The sequence below is a fragment of the Pongo abelii genome, chromosome 4, assembly GCF_028885655.2.
Source record: "Pongo abelii isolate AG06213 chromosome 4, NHGRI_mPonAbe1-v2.0_pri, whole genome shotgun sequence".
Taxonomy (NCBI): domain Eukaryota; kingdom Metazoa; phylum Chordata; class Mammalia; order Primates; family Hominidae; genus Pongo; species Pongo abelii.
Genome location: NC_071989.2, coordinates 99,347,031 through 99,362,406, shown reverse-complemented (window position 1 = coordinate 99,362,406; position 15,376 = coordinate 99,347,031). Strand labels below are relative to the sequence as shown.

Sequence of the window (15,376 nt, the reverse complement as noted above, 5' to 3'; positions counted from 1 at the left end):
CCTTGATGCTTAGAAGTGGTAGGCTGCAAGTAAAAAACTCTAAAACATGAAAATAAAATGTAGATACAAGGACTCAGATACGGCACATGACCCTTGATGTGTGGTAGCAAAAAAAGTTTTGTCAAGTTACCAGCTCCTGTACCTTAAAATCAGTCTACATACAAACCAATTATGCAGAGAAAGAGGAAATAGTGGGGAAATTTTAGAATGTTAGTACATGCAAGCACATTCTTGCAGCTCTTCACAAAGTCCTGTAAGAGAGAACCAAAGGAGCTAATCAGTCTGCAAGCAGAGATGTTAAGATATACCATTTTGCTAGGAAAACTGCTATCTTAGTCTAGTCAGGCTGCTGTAACAAAAGACCACAAGCTGAGTAGTTTTTATAAAAACAGAAAATTATTTCTCACAATTCTATAGGCTGGGAATCCCAAGATAAGAGCATCAATAGACATGGTGTCTGGCGAGGGCCTGTTTCCTAGTTTATAGACGGCTCCTTCTCACATGTGAAAGGGTGTGGGGTCTTTCCTGGCCTCTTTTATAAAGACACCAATCCCATTCATGAGGGCTCTACCTATGTAACCTAATCACCTTCCAAAAGCCCCACCTCCTAATACTGTCACCTTGGGGGTTAGAATGTCAACATATAAATTTGAGGGGGACACAAACATTCAGACCATAGCAACTGCCCTCCTAGAAAATCTAAATAAACTGAAGTTTTTCTTACTTTGGAGATGTACAAGATCACAAAAGCTGGATTCCTAGGTATTTTATTCTCTTTGAAGCAATTCTGAATGGGAGTTCACTCATGATTTGGCTCTCTGTTTGTCTGTTATTGGTTTATAAGAATGCTTGTGATTTTTGTACATTGATACAAAGTATCCTGAGACTTTGCTGAAGTTGCTTATCAGCTTAAGGAGATTTTGGGCTGAGACAATGGGGTTTTCTAGATATACAATCATGTCGTCTGCAAACAGGGACAATTTGACTTCCTCTTTTCCTAATTGAATACCTTTTATTTCCTTCTCCTGCCTAATTGCCCTGGCCAGAACTTCCAACACTATGTTGAATAGGAGTGGTGAGAGAGGGCATCCCTGTCTTGTGCCAGTTTTCAAAGGGAAAGCTTCCAGTTTTTGCCCATTCAGTATGATATTGGCTGTGGGTTTGTCACAGATAGCTCTTATTATTTTGAGATACGTCCCATCAATACCTAATTTATTGAGAGTTTTTAGCATGAAGGGTTGTTGAATTTTGTCAAAGGCCTTTTCTGCATCTATTGAGATAATCATGTGGTTTTTGTCTTTGGTTCTGTTTATATGCTGGATTACATTTATTGATTTGTGTATATTGAACCAGCCTTGCATCCCAGGGATGAAGCCCACTTGATCATGGTGGATAAGCTTTTGGATGTGCTGCTGGATTTGGTTTGCCAGTATTTTGTTGAGGATTTTTGCATCAATGTTCACCAAGGATATTGGTCTAAGATTCTCTTTTTTGGTTGTATCTCTACCCGGCTTTGGTATCAGGATGATGCTGGCCTCATAAAATGAGTTAGGGAGGATTCCCTCTTTTTCTGTTGATTGGAATAGTTTCAGAAGGAATGGTACCAGTTACTCCTTGTACCTCTGGTAGAATTCGGCTGTGAATCCATCTGGTCCTGGACTCTTTTTGGTTGGTAAGCTATTGATTATTGCCACAATTTCAGATCCTGTTATTGGTCTATTCAAAGATTCAACTTCTTCCTGGTTTAGTCCTGGGAGGGTGTATGTGTCAAGGAGTTTATCCATTTCTTCTAGATTTTCTAGTTTATTTGCGTAGAGGTGTTTGCAGTATTCTCTGATGGTAGTTTGTATTTCTGTGGGATCTGTGGTGATATCCCCTTTATCATTTTTTATTGTGTCTATTTGATTCTTCTCTCTTTTCTTCTTTATTAGTCTTACTAGCAGTCTAACAAAAAGACCTCTTCAAGGAGAATTACAAACCACTGCTCAATGAAATAAAAGAGGATACAAAGAAATGGAAGAACATTCCATGCTCATGGGTAGGAAGAATCAATATTATGAAAATGGCCATACTCGCCAAGGTAATTTATAGATTCAATGCCATCCCCATCAAGCTACCAATGACTTCCTTCACAGAATTGGAAAAAACTACTTTAAAGTTCATATGGAACCAAAAAAGAGCCCGCATCGCCAAGTCAATCCTAAGCCAAAAGAACAAAGCTGGAGGCATCATGCTACCTGACTTCAAACTATACTACAAGGCTACAGTAACCAAAACAGCATGGTACTGGTACCAAAACAGAGATATAGATCAATGGAACAGAACAGAGCCCTCAGAAATAACGCCGCATATCTACAACTATCTGATCTTTGACAAACCTGACAAAAAGAAGCAATGGGGAAAGGATTCCCTATTTAATAAATGGTGCTGGGAAAACTGGCTAGCCATATGTAGAAAGCTGAAACTGGATCCCTTCCTTACACCTTATACAAAAATTAATTCAAGATGGATTAAAGACTTAAATGTTAGACCAAAAACCATAAAAACCCTAGAAGAAAACCTAGGCATTACCATTCAGGACATAGGCATGGGCAAGGACTTCATGTCTAAAACACCAAAAGCAATGGCAACAAAAGCCAAAATTGACAAATGGGTTCTAATTAAACTCAAGAGCTTCTGCACAGCAAAAGAAACTACCATCAGAGTGAACAGGCAACCTACGAAATGAGAGAAAATTTTTGCAACCTACTCATCTGACAAAGGGCTAATATCCAGAATCTACAATGAACTCCAACAAATTTACAAGAAAAAAACAAACAACCCCATCAAAAAGTGGGCGAAGGACATGAACAGACACTTCTCAAAAGAAGACATTTATGTAGCCAAAAAACATGAAAAAATGCTCACCATCGCTGGCCATCAGAGAAATGCAAATCAAAACCACAATGAGATACCATCTCACACCAGTTAGAATGGCAATCATTAAAAAGTCAGGAAACAACAGGTGCTGGAGAGGATGTGGAGAAATAGGAACGCTTTTACACTGTCGGTGGGACTGTAAACTAGTTCAACCATTGTGGAAGTCAGTGTGGCGATTCCTCAGGGATCTAGAACGAGAAATACCATTTGACCCAGCCATCCCATTACTGGGTATATACCCAAAGGACTATAAATCATGCTGCTGTAAAGACACATGCACACGTATGTTTATTGCGGCACTATTCACAATAGCAAAGACTTGGAACCAACCCAAATGTCCAACAATGATAGACTGGATTAAGAAAATGTGGCACATATACACCATGGAATACTATGCAGCCATAAAAAATGATGAGTTCATGACCCTTGTAGGGACATGGATGAAATTGGAAATCATCATTCTCAGTAAACTATTGCAAGGACAAAAAACCAAACACTGCATGTTCTCACTCATAGGTGGGAACTGAACAATGAGAACTCATGGACACAGGAAGGGGAACATCACACACTGTTGTGGGGTGGGGGGACGGGGGAGGGATGGCATTAGGAGATATACCTAATGCTAAATGATGAGTTAATGGGTGCAGCACACCAACATGGCACATGTATACATATGTAACTAACCTGCACATTGTGCATATGTACCCTAAAACTTAAAGTGTAATAATAATAAAATAAAAAATTTAAAAAAATTTAAAAAAAGGATCACAAAAGCAGTTGTTCCTATACTCCAAATAGAATGACTTAAAAATATCAGGCTTAGACTTCCACTCAGTGACTTCTTAGACCTACCAGAGAATAGTTACAGGAAAAACTGCCACTCCAAATTTGGAGAGAAAAGAGATTCCAGAAAGTTACACAAGATCTGGAGCAGAAGTCACTGGAGTATAAGCTGGTAGGAAACTTAAGTGGCAATTTTGATGAATTGAGGGATTTTGAGTGTGAATTAACATGCAAGTCAGGAAAACTCTGAGAGTTTCCTGGGTTTTATTTCCAAGAATCTTACTGGATTCTCATGGTAAAAATTTTGAAAAAATTTCACATGGTTCTGGCAGGAGGAAGGAATGAGTAATTATTTTGAAATATGGCCAAGGCATTCTGCATTACCAATACCTACTTTCCCAGGGAAAAGACTACCTGAGCCTTATCACAGCTGGAAGGAAGGCCATTTCTCCCATTCCAGCCCTGCTACCCTCCCTATTTTACCTAAGAGTAAAAATACTCTTATATAAAGTATTATAGAAATATAGTAGAAAGCTATACATCATGATAAAAAAAAAAAACCCTTAGCAAACTAAGAAGAGAGTGAGACTTCTCCATCTTGATAAAGAACATCTGGGAAAAGCCTGTAGCTAACATCACATCTAATGGTGAAAAACTAGATGTTTTCCCACTAAGGTCAGAAACAAAGTAAAGATGCTGCTCTCACCATTCCTATTCAATATCATATTCAAAGTCCTAGCTAATGTAATAAGACAAGAAAAGGAAATAAAAGGCGTACAGATTGAGAAGGAAGAAATAAACCTGTCTTTGTTCACAGATGAAATTATTTTCTACATAGAAAATTCCAAAAAATATCAACAGACTCTTGGAACTAATAAGTGATTATAGTAAGATTGCAGGATACAAGTTGAGTACATGAAAGTCAAAAGCTTTATTTTATGCCAGTAATAAACAATTGGAATATAAAATGCAAAACACAATACCATTACATTTGCACTAAAAAAAGAGAAATACTTAGGTATAAATCTAATAAAATATGTACAGTATGTATATGAGGAAAATACAAAACACTGATAAAAGAAATTAAAGATCCAAATAAAGTGATAGTCTGTGTTCATGGATAGGAAGGCTTCATATTCTTAGGATGTCAATTTTTATTTCTTTCTAAGTTTTGTTTTAGGTTCAGGGGGTATACATGCATGTTTGTTACATGAGTAAACTGCATGTTATGGAGGTTTGGTGTACAGATTATTTCATCAGTTAGATACTAAGCGTAGTATCCAATAGGTAGTTTTTTGATCCTCTCCCTCCTCCCTTCTTCCCTCAAGTAGTCCCTGGTGTCTGTTGTTTTCTTCTTCATGTCCATGTGTACTTGAAGTTTAGCTCCCATTTATAAGTGAGAACATGCAGTATTTAGTTTTCTGTTCCTGCATTAATTTGCTACGGTAATGACCTCCAGCCCCACCCATGTTGCTGCAAAGGACATAATCTCATTCTTTTTTATGGCTGCATAGTATTTCATGGTGTATATGTACTACATTTTCTTTATCTAGTTCACCACTGATAGTCATATAGGTTGATTCTATGTCTTTGATACTGTGAATAGTGCTGCAATGAACATACATGTGCATGTGACTTTGTGGTAGAAAAATTCATATTCTTTTGGGTATATACCCAGTAATGGTAGTTCTGTGTCAAGTCCCTCGAGAAATCTCTGTTTTCCATAGTCACTGAACTAATTTACATTCCCACCAGCAGTATGTAAATATTCCCTTTTCTCTGCAATTTTGCCAGCATCTATTAATTTTTAACTTTTTAATAATAGCCAAGATGTCAATTTTTTATAAGTTGGTCTATAGGCTCAACATAATTCAAATCAAAATACAAGCACGTTATTTTGTGAATATTGACAAATTGATTCTAAAGTTTATATGGAAAGGCAATAGATCTAGATTAGACAATGTAATACTGAAGAAGAACAAAGATAAAAGACTCACACACCTTATTTCAAGACTTACTAAGGCCACAATAACTAGGATACAGTGGCATAGTTGAAAAAATAGACACAAACATTAAGAGAACAGAATAGAGAGTCCAGAAATAGATAAACACAAGTGTAGTCAACTGATATTTGACAAAGAAGCCAAGACAATTCTATGGAGAAAGGATAGTATTTTCAACAAATGGTGCTAAAAAATGATGTACATATGCAAAAATAAATAAATAAATAACCCTAGACACAAATCTTCCACCTAACACAAAAATGCATTTTAAAAAGGTTTACACAGGTAAATTTTAAATGAAAATTATGAACTTCCAGAAGATAACATAGGAGAAAATCTATGTGATCATGGGTTTGGTAGTGAGTTTTTAGATATGACACAAAAAACACAATTTATAAAAGAAAAATTGATAAATGTAGCTTTATTAAAATTAAATACTTGTGCTCTGCAAAAGACACTGTTAAGAAAATGAAAACACAAGCAACAAACTAGGAGAGAATATTTTTGAAACATGTCGGATAAATAACTTGTGTTCAAAATACGAAATAATCATTTAAAACTCAACAAAAATGAAACAACCCTATTTAAAAATGGTGAAAAGATCTAAATAGACAAACATCTCACCACAGGAGATAAACAGATAATAAACAAACTTATGAAAATTTCTCACCACAATTTGTCATCAGAGAATTACAAATTAATATAATGAGATACCACTATACAGTTTTAGAATGCCTAAAATCCAAATTTCTGACAATATCAGTGGCTGATGAGGAGCCACAAGACCTCTCATTCCCTGCTGGTAAATATGCATAATGGTAAAGCCACTTTAGAAGGCAGTTTGGCAATTTCTTACAAAGTTAAAAAGAGTTTTACCATACAATCTAGCAACTGAAATATTTACCCAAATAATTTGAAAATTTATGTCCACAAAAACCAGCACACAAACATATATAGCAACTCTACTCATAATTGCCAAAACCTGGAAGCAACTAATATGTCCTTCAATAGGCAAATGGATAAACAATGGTACATAAATAAAATAAAATATTAATCAGTAAAAAAAAGAGCTTTTTTATTTTTAAATTTTATGTTCAGGGGTACATGTGCAGACTGTGCAGGTTTGTTACACTGGTGAACATGTGTCATGGGGGTTGATTATACAGATTATTTCATCATCCAGGTATCAAGCCTAGTACTTATTAGCAGCATTTCCTGTTTCTCTCCCTCCTTGTAGTGTCCACCCTCTGGTGGGCCCCGGTGTGTGTTGTTCCCCTCTATGTGTCCATGTGTTCTCATCATTTAGCTCCCACTTATAAGTGAGAACATGCAGTATTTGGTTTTCTGTTCCTGCATTAATTTGCTATGGATAATGGCCTCCAGCTCCATCCACATTCCTGCAAAGGACATGATCTCATTCTTTCTTTTTTTGTGGCTGTATAGTATTCCATGGTGTATATGTACCACATTTTCTTTATCCACTTTATCATTGATAGGCAACAAATCAGCTTTTAAGTCACTAAAAGATATAGATGAATCTAAAACACATATTACTAGTGAAACAAGAAAGCCAAAAAAAAAAAACAGTCTGATATTACATGGCATTCAGAAATAGCAAGGCTATAAAGTCAGTAAAAAGATCAGTAATTTCCAAAGGTTTGAGGAGAGGGGGTTGAATAGATGAAGCACAGGAGATATTTTAGGGCAGTAAAATTAATCTGTATGTCACTATAGGGGTGGATACATGACATTATCCACTTGTCAAAATCATAAAATGTATAACACAAACCTAATATATGGAGTTTTGAACCCTAACATATGAGTATTTTTTAAAAATGTTAAGAATTCAAGGGACCCAAGAATGGAATACAGAATGTACAAATGGAATGCAGAATGTACTACAAATGTATGAAACTACCTCACTGAAGAATTTGGGGGAAAGGATCCTGATCTAAGTGACTTTGGAAATGAGTGGTATCTATAAGACTAAAGATAAACAGAAATAACACATAAGCACCACACTATAGTTGGTAAGGTTTTTCCTAAGGCGATACATGTTTACAACTAAGATATCACAATACCTGTATAGTGGAAATCAATAATTAAGTAAATGAATGGCAGATGAGGGGATCTAGGCTTCTCATTGTAGTAGTGGGAGGTTTCAGAGAAGACAGGGCTAAAATGACCCAGATTGTAATGGATTAAAGTTACAGACATCAGTATGAACTCATGTTTAACTAAATACAGATACAGAGGGTTACATATAGAAATGTTCATAGATAGTATATACATGATTAGTGTACACACATGTATTTCCTTGCTTTGTCAAGAAAGAGGACCTGGAAGCAAGAACAGATCAGTAGCAATGAGCATACCTGTTGCCAAGGTCTTAGTTTCTACTACCATCTTCCACTAAAAGGAACCAGGGCTCCTTGGAAACATAGCTGTTTCCATGACAGGCCAAGAAATAGATGAGTGTGGAGCATCTTGTAGTGCCAGAAAGTAAAAAAGTGTTCAGAAAGAAAATCCCACGATGATTCAGGTATCTCAAAGGGACACAAGAGCCAACTGAAAGAGCTTCCAAAGCCAAAGCTGGAGCAATTCAAGTACTATAATAAATAAAGTAGTACTGGATTATAACACAAAATGTAAAATAAATATACTGATATAAATGATTCAATAAATAAAGAGATTAAACAAATTTCCCATGCAGAATAATTCCAACAACTCATGTAGATACTTTTATAAGGGTGAAGCATAACTCCCTATTCCTTTTTTATATATACATAATTTAAGTTCTAGGGTACATGTGCACAACGTGCAGGTTACATATGTGTACATGTGCCATGTTGGTTTGCTGCACCCACTAACTCCTCATTTACATTAGGTATTTCTCCTAATGCTATCCCTCCCCCAGCCCCTCATCCCACGACAGGCCCCAGTGTGTGATGTTCCCACCCTGTGTCCAGGTGTTCTCATTGTTCAATTCCCACCTATAAGTGAGAAAATGCGGTGTTTGGTTTTCTGTCCTTGTGATAGTTTGCTCAGAATGATGGTTTCCAGCTTCATGCATGTCCCTACAAAGGACATGAACGCATCCTTTTTTATGGCTGCATAGTATTCCATGGTGTATATGTGCCACATTTTCTTAATTCAGTCTATCATTGATGGACATTTGGGTTGGTGCAAGCCTTTGCTATTGTGAATAGTGCCACAATAAACATACGTGTGCATGTGTCTTTATAGTAGCATGATTTATAATCCTTTGGATATATACCAAGTAATGGGATGGCTGGGTCAAAAGGTATTTCTAGTTCCAGATCCTTAAGGAATTGCCATACCGTCTTCCACAATGGTTGAACTAGTTTACACTCCCACCAACAGTGTAAAAGCGTTCCTATTTCTCCACATCCTCTCCAGCACCTGTTGTTTCCTGACTTTTTAATGATCGTCATTCTAACTGGTGTGAGATAGTATGTCATTGTGGTTTTGATTTGCCTTTCTCTGATGACAAGTGATGATGAGCATTTTTTCTTGTGTCTGTTGGCTTCATAAATGTCTTCTTTTGAAAAGTGTCTGTTCATATCCTTTGCCCACTTTTTGATGCTCCCCATTCCTTAAATGTGAGCTGTGCATAATAACTTTCTTCCAAAGAATGCAGTTAAAAAAAAAAAAAAGCAAGTGGACAGCAGAGTAACTTTACAGTGAAGAAATAAGACAAACACCACCTCAACCAGGTGACTAAGGTTAACTTCAACAGTGATAACTCATATTGATAATATTAAAAGATAAACTTAGGCACATTAAAATGTCAATGAGTTTATTTGAACATTCAGTGATTCACGAATCAGGCAGCACCAGACCATAGGCAGTTCTGCGCTCCACTTGGAGGAGAGGGGAGCAAGAGACAGAAAAATTTCACAAGGTATAATCAAGACAAAGAAATTTGATTGGTTAAAGTGGGATGTCCCTAGTTAGAAGACAGTTGGTAGGTTCTGATTGGTAAAATTTAAGTTTGTTTTTACTGTTTACACTGGGCTTACATTTGCTTACCTAGGAATTCAAGGCAGTGGAGCTGGCCTCCCAATGAAAACTGTTTTTAACAATTGTACATACTCTTGATGTGATGTGATAAATGAAACTGGAACTTTACCTTTGTGATCTGCCTCCCAAAAACACATACCATCAGCTTAATCATGAAAAAACATCAGAATTCTCAGGTGAGGGACATGCTACAAAATACCTGACCAGTATTCCTCAAAACCGTTATGGACATCAAAAGCCAGGAAAGTCTGAGAGAGTGTCACAGCCATAAGGAGCCCAAGGAGACACGATGACTAAACATATTGTGACACCCTGAATTACAGCTGGAACAGAAAGAGGAAATTTGAATACAATATAGACTTTAGTTATAACATCATATAGATATTTGTTCATTAACTGTAACAAATGTACCATGCTAATATAAGAATTCAATAATAGAGAAAACTGGGCACGGGATATATGGGAACTCTGTGCTATCTCCACAATTTTTCTGCAAATATAAAACTATTATAAAATTTTAAAATTGTTATTTTAAAAAAGGCATGCTTAGCAGTAGGTAAAACTATGCCCTAAGTGTTATCAAACACATTCTTTTAAAAGCACTCTGCTGAACAATAGGAGCAAGCCCAGCCCAGCAAAGATTAGGTGAGGGTCTTGCCACAACATCCTATTGTCCCAACTGGCTTCAAGGTTGTGGCTCCTAAAAAGAGGGAGAAAAGAAGGTCAGAGCATAGAAGCCAACTCCCGAGAGCTAAATTTATGAGGTTTAAAACAACATCCAAACAAGATCTTTAGCTTTGTTTCCTAACAGGTAGAAACATACTGATTTCTTACTAAAGTTTGTAGGGAACTGAACTACTAAACAAACAAGATAGCAAAGAACTGCTTGCAACTGTGCACTCTGTAAAGGAATCCACAGGCCTCCAGATCTGCAGCAGTAGGAAGTGGGATGAAAGATGCACAACCACCCAGGGGACGCACTCTCCAAAACTCAGATGTGGCCATCATAAGCATCAAGCTCCTCACACAAAGCAGGACCTACTAGAACAAGAAGCCTCCCTTCTCTTTTCCAAGCACTTTTAAAAGAGTATGCTTGACAATGCATAGGGCATAGTTGTATCTACTGCTAAGCCTTTTTTTTTAACAATTTTAAAATTTTATAATAGTTTCATATTTACAATCTCTTTTATATTTACCACCTTGATTTTTGTTATGAACCAGTGACTGCTGTGTGTTTCCCTTGTCTCCTTTTCAATTGGGACTTTTTTAATGTAGTAATTGTGCACTGACTTAAGCCAATGTGGTCATTCACAATTATTAGATTCTTTTTGTTAAGTTTCTTTGGCCTCCATTGGCTATAAGTACATAAGAACTAAATGTTCATCTCTCACAACTGTGCAAGACTGAGATCAAATTCTGCCAAACATGTATTTTAGTATGTACTTTTTTTTTTTACAACCGTTTCTGTAAAGGCAATGAAGTTTTTGTTCTCATTCCTTTTAGATGTTCTGGCCAAACCATGCATGAAAGGATCAATGGAAATAAATAAATAAATATTCTAGCAGAAATAAATGAATAAATATTCTAGGATTCAGGTATACTGCTAGTTGGATTAAGTCAATGAGCTCCACCATGTATGTCTAAACATAAGACTATACAGAATACAGGGCTTACAATGCCATTCTGAAGGGAAGTGGAAACAAATTGAAAGGAATATACTACTGAAGCCACTAGATTCTTAGACCCAGCTCATGCAAGGCCAGAGGTGAGTGTGTAACATTTCTAGAAAGTGCACATATCTTAAACATCACTTATTTCACGAATGAATAATCATTTCTAAAGTCGATTATCTTAATTAATACATCCTTTGTTGGTGGTGAGATAAAGATAATTGAAGGGCTTATCATAGCTGCAGGAGTGGGAGTGAGTTCTAGCAGAGACAATGCCAAATAGAGTGCTTCAAATGTTAACCGATTACCATAAAATATATATGAAAACTGACATACATATATATAGCACCATGCTTTAAATAAAGAACTTTCAATCAAATTGTATATCCGATTTGTCTTTACCACTGTGTATTGGGCATGTAGGGAACAGATCAGTTTTGGTTTTAGGTAGATCAGTCATGGGGAAAAAAATTTGAAGAAAAGTATTCATCACCTAGAAATCCTAGGCTTAAAATTTGATGAGATAAGAAGAGATTTAGGGACTGTCTCCTTTGGAGACAAGAGGGGTTCTCTAGTCTCCCAGTATTATTCATTTCTTTAATAGGAGAATAAACCTATAGACAGGGATTCTGTCTTATATCTCAATATTCTGTAGCCAAGAAGTGGAATACTACTTTTAGCCAAGGATATTACTTTTCCTAAATGACTTGAGCAGTTGCTTCAAAAGTCTTCTGGCATTTGTAAAGGAATAATAGAGCCTAAAGAACAATACACACACAGTCTTGTTGAAACAATTATTAAAATTGGGCTACTAGAAAGACACTTTAACACTAATGTCAATATAATAGCTACATAATGCCAAATACATAACTGCATAAAGGATATATGTAATTTTAAAAAGTTGTGATTTGCTACCTCACTTCATCCAGGTCTCTACTCAAATGACATCTCATTAGGCCTTCCTTGGCCCCCTTATCTAAAACATACTGTCCCCAATATTCTCTTTGCCACTTTTCTACATTATTATTTTCTTAGCACTTATTACTATGTATTACACATATCAACATATTTTTTACTTATCAATCTTGCTTATTGTCATATAACTTCCTTGAGAGCAGGACTCTTTGTCTATTTCATTCACTATTATATTCACAGGGCCATATCAGTGCCTGACACATAGTAGTAGCTACTCAGATACTGAATGAATTAATTACTCTTTATTAAAATTTCACAATATTTTTCTCTTGTGGGTGAAATGATAGAACATCATTGTGACATTATTTATTTCAGTAGAATAAACAGAAAAAAATACAAGGATATTTTTAAATTAGAAAAGTCAATATCGTGAAAATTTGCCTAATGGACAATTGGTGATAGATAAGAAAATAAAGATCTGGAGAAAGTATGTTCAAGTATAAAATTAATGGTGTTACTAACAGTAGATTTGTTATTTTTCTCATTTTTCTCTTAAAACAGATATAATTACTCAAACCAAATTAGCTCAATGGTGTACCTTTTATACTAAGAATTGATTTTTTTATTAAAGAAAATCAAAATAAATCTTAATATATATTAGCTTTATACAATAATTTTTCTTCAACTACATAGGAGTACGTTATTAAAAGGTGCTAATAATTATTCATTTAGCTACTCTCTGTAATAACAAGATACAGACTCAAAGCTCAGAATGCTACAGAAAGGACATTTTTAATAAAATAAGAGAAGAAGATGATATGGTTTGGCTGTGTCCCCACCCAAATCTCATCTCAAATTGTAGTTCCCATAATCCCCACATGTTGTGGGAGGAACCTAGTGGGAAGTAACTGAATCATGGGGGCGGTTTCCCCCATGCTACTTTTGTGATAGTAAGTTCTCACATGATCTGATGGTTTTATAAGGGGCTTCCCCCTTCACTTGGCTCTCATTCTTCTCCTTCCTCCCACCATGTGAAGAAGGACATGTTTGCTTCCCCTTTTGCCATGATTGTAAGTTTCCTGAGCCCTCCCCAGCACTATGGAACTGTGAGTCAATTAAACCTCTTTTCTTTATAAATTACCTAGTCTCAGGTATGTCCTTATAGCAGCATGAGAACATACTAATACAGATGATAAACTATGGTTTGATCAAAGGCCTAAGTAAATAACATGTTCCAACTCAAGAAATTAAAAAACATTTCTTCTCTCTGTTTCCCACTAATACTCTTATTACTATATACAGAGTAAGAAAATGTCAACATAAAACATAAACATAGACTCTACTTATGAAACAAACATTTATCTTGATGATAAAAACTGAGAGGGAGGCAATGTAATGTAACTAAGAGTGGAATTACTTTGAAATTATAATGTCAGTTTGTCACTCATTAGCTTCATAATCTTGGGAATGTTACTTTACATCTTTGAACTAGAGTCTCAGTTTAGTCCTCTGCAAATGGAGAGAAGAGTTTGGATATCATATTTGGCTCTGCAGCTTATTATAAGGACTAATGATATAATGTCCAACAAGTGCTGGGCATGGTGTCTATATATATTATTTCATTAACAAACTGTATCTCTATTTAATCAGTCTGCATCTAAAACACAAATCCTCATACCAATGCATATCCTTTGCTGTACTGAAGGCATAGGTTAATGAGAAAGTGCTAGAGTTATAGTCAAAAGACTCATATTGGTAAATTTTATTATGTGAATGAGATACTTTATGAAAACTTTATTCAACATATCTATAATAAATCAAGAATGTTCCCTTAATAGCAAGTGGCTTATCCCCAACGGAAGAAAGAAGTTTATTTTAAAGATAAGAAAATAGAAATGAAAAAATATTTAGAATGCAATAAATTATAGATTGCATAGAAAACAAAATAAAATGTGAATATCTGTAAAACATGTAGGGACCCTTAAAATGAACCAAAACACAAATACCAGGATCGAGCATTAGTATGCATTCATTTTCTTGGAGGTAGACCTATATAGAGCTATCCTTGTAAAAGTAATCTGACCCCTTTTTATGCAACCTAGAGTCTATATCAAATTTCTCATTCATGTTTATTCATTCTTCTTTTTGAAATGTGTCTGATATCATATATCATACCGGAAGATTTAATCCCTGATATGGTTTGGATTTGTGTCCTCACCCTCATCTGATGTCATCCCCAATGTTGAAGGAAAGGCCTGGTGGGCAGTTATTGGATCATGGAGGCAGACTTTCCCCTTGCTGTTCTCATGATAGGGAGTGAGTTCTCATGAGATCTGCTTCTTTAAAAGTGTGTGACACTTCCCTCTTTGCTCTCTTCCTCCTGCTCTGGCCATATATGTGTTTGCTTCCCCTTCCATAATGATTGAAAGGTTCATGAGGCCTCCCCAGCCATGTTTCCTGTACAGCCTGCAGAAACATGAGCTAATTAAACCTCTTTTCTTTACAAATTACCCAGTTTCATGTATTTCTTTATAGCAGTGCCAGAATGGACTAATACAATATCCAACTGAATAATCCATTTTTGTAGGTAGAATCCTAGGGGGCAATTATAACAACATTTTGGTCATGTAAGACTGAACTCATTAAAGGGACGCTTTTGTTTTATGTTGTTTTGCTTGTTCTGTTTTTAATGCTTTAACATACAGAGCCCTGTCTACACTACCCTGCAACTATTAAATCTTTATAATAGAGATGCTTCTGCTTTTTTAAAAAAATTCAGACTTCACCTACACAGCAACATTGACTGATGAGATATCTACTTTTTTCTTGTTCCAAGTTCTTTGTATTCTTTCTTGCAGATGGAAAGTGTTCCTTGTGCCAGTTGCCACTTGCAAAAAAGAAAAAGCTTAGATCAAAAGCTATTGATCACAATTCCAAAGTCAATGTCACATTTCTCATCCCCTGCACCAAAGAACACTGGCTGATTTGCAAGCAAGCAAACCAGACTCCAAGGCCAAGCTATTATCACAATCAAAAATTGTG

At 35.9% G+C, this 15,376-nt stretch overlaps 1 long non-coding RNA gene across 1 annotated transcript in view; it reads right to left on the bottom strand.

The window, feature by feature from the left end:
• Positions 1-9,508: 9,508 nt before the first annotated feature.
• The window catches only part of LOC129059466 (uncharacterized), a 135,084-nt gene continuing 129,216 nt past the window's right edge, over positions 9,509-15,376 (bottom strand). Inside the window, exon 6 of the long non-coding RNA XR_008525382.1 lies at positions 9,509-15,221. This is a non-coding gene — a long non-coding RNA (uncharacterized LOC129059466). The remainder of the gene's footprint in view (positions 15,222-15,376) is intronic.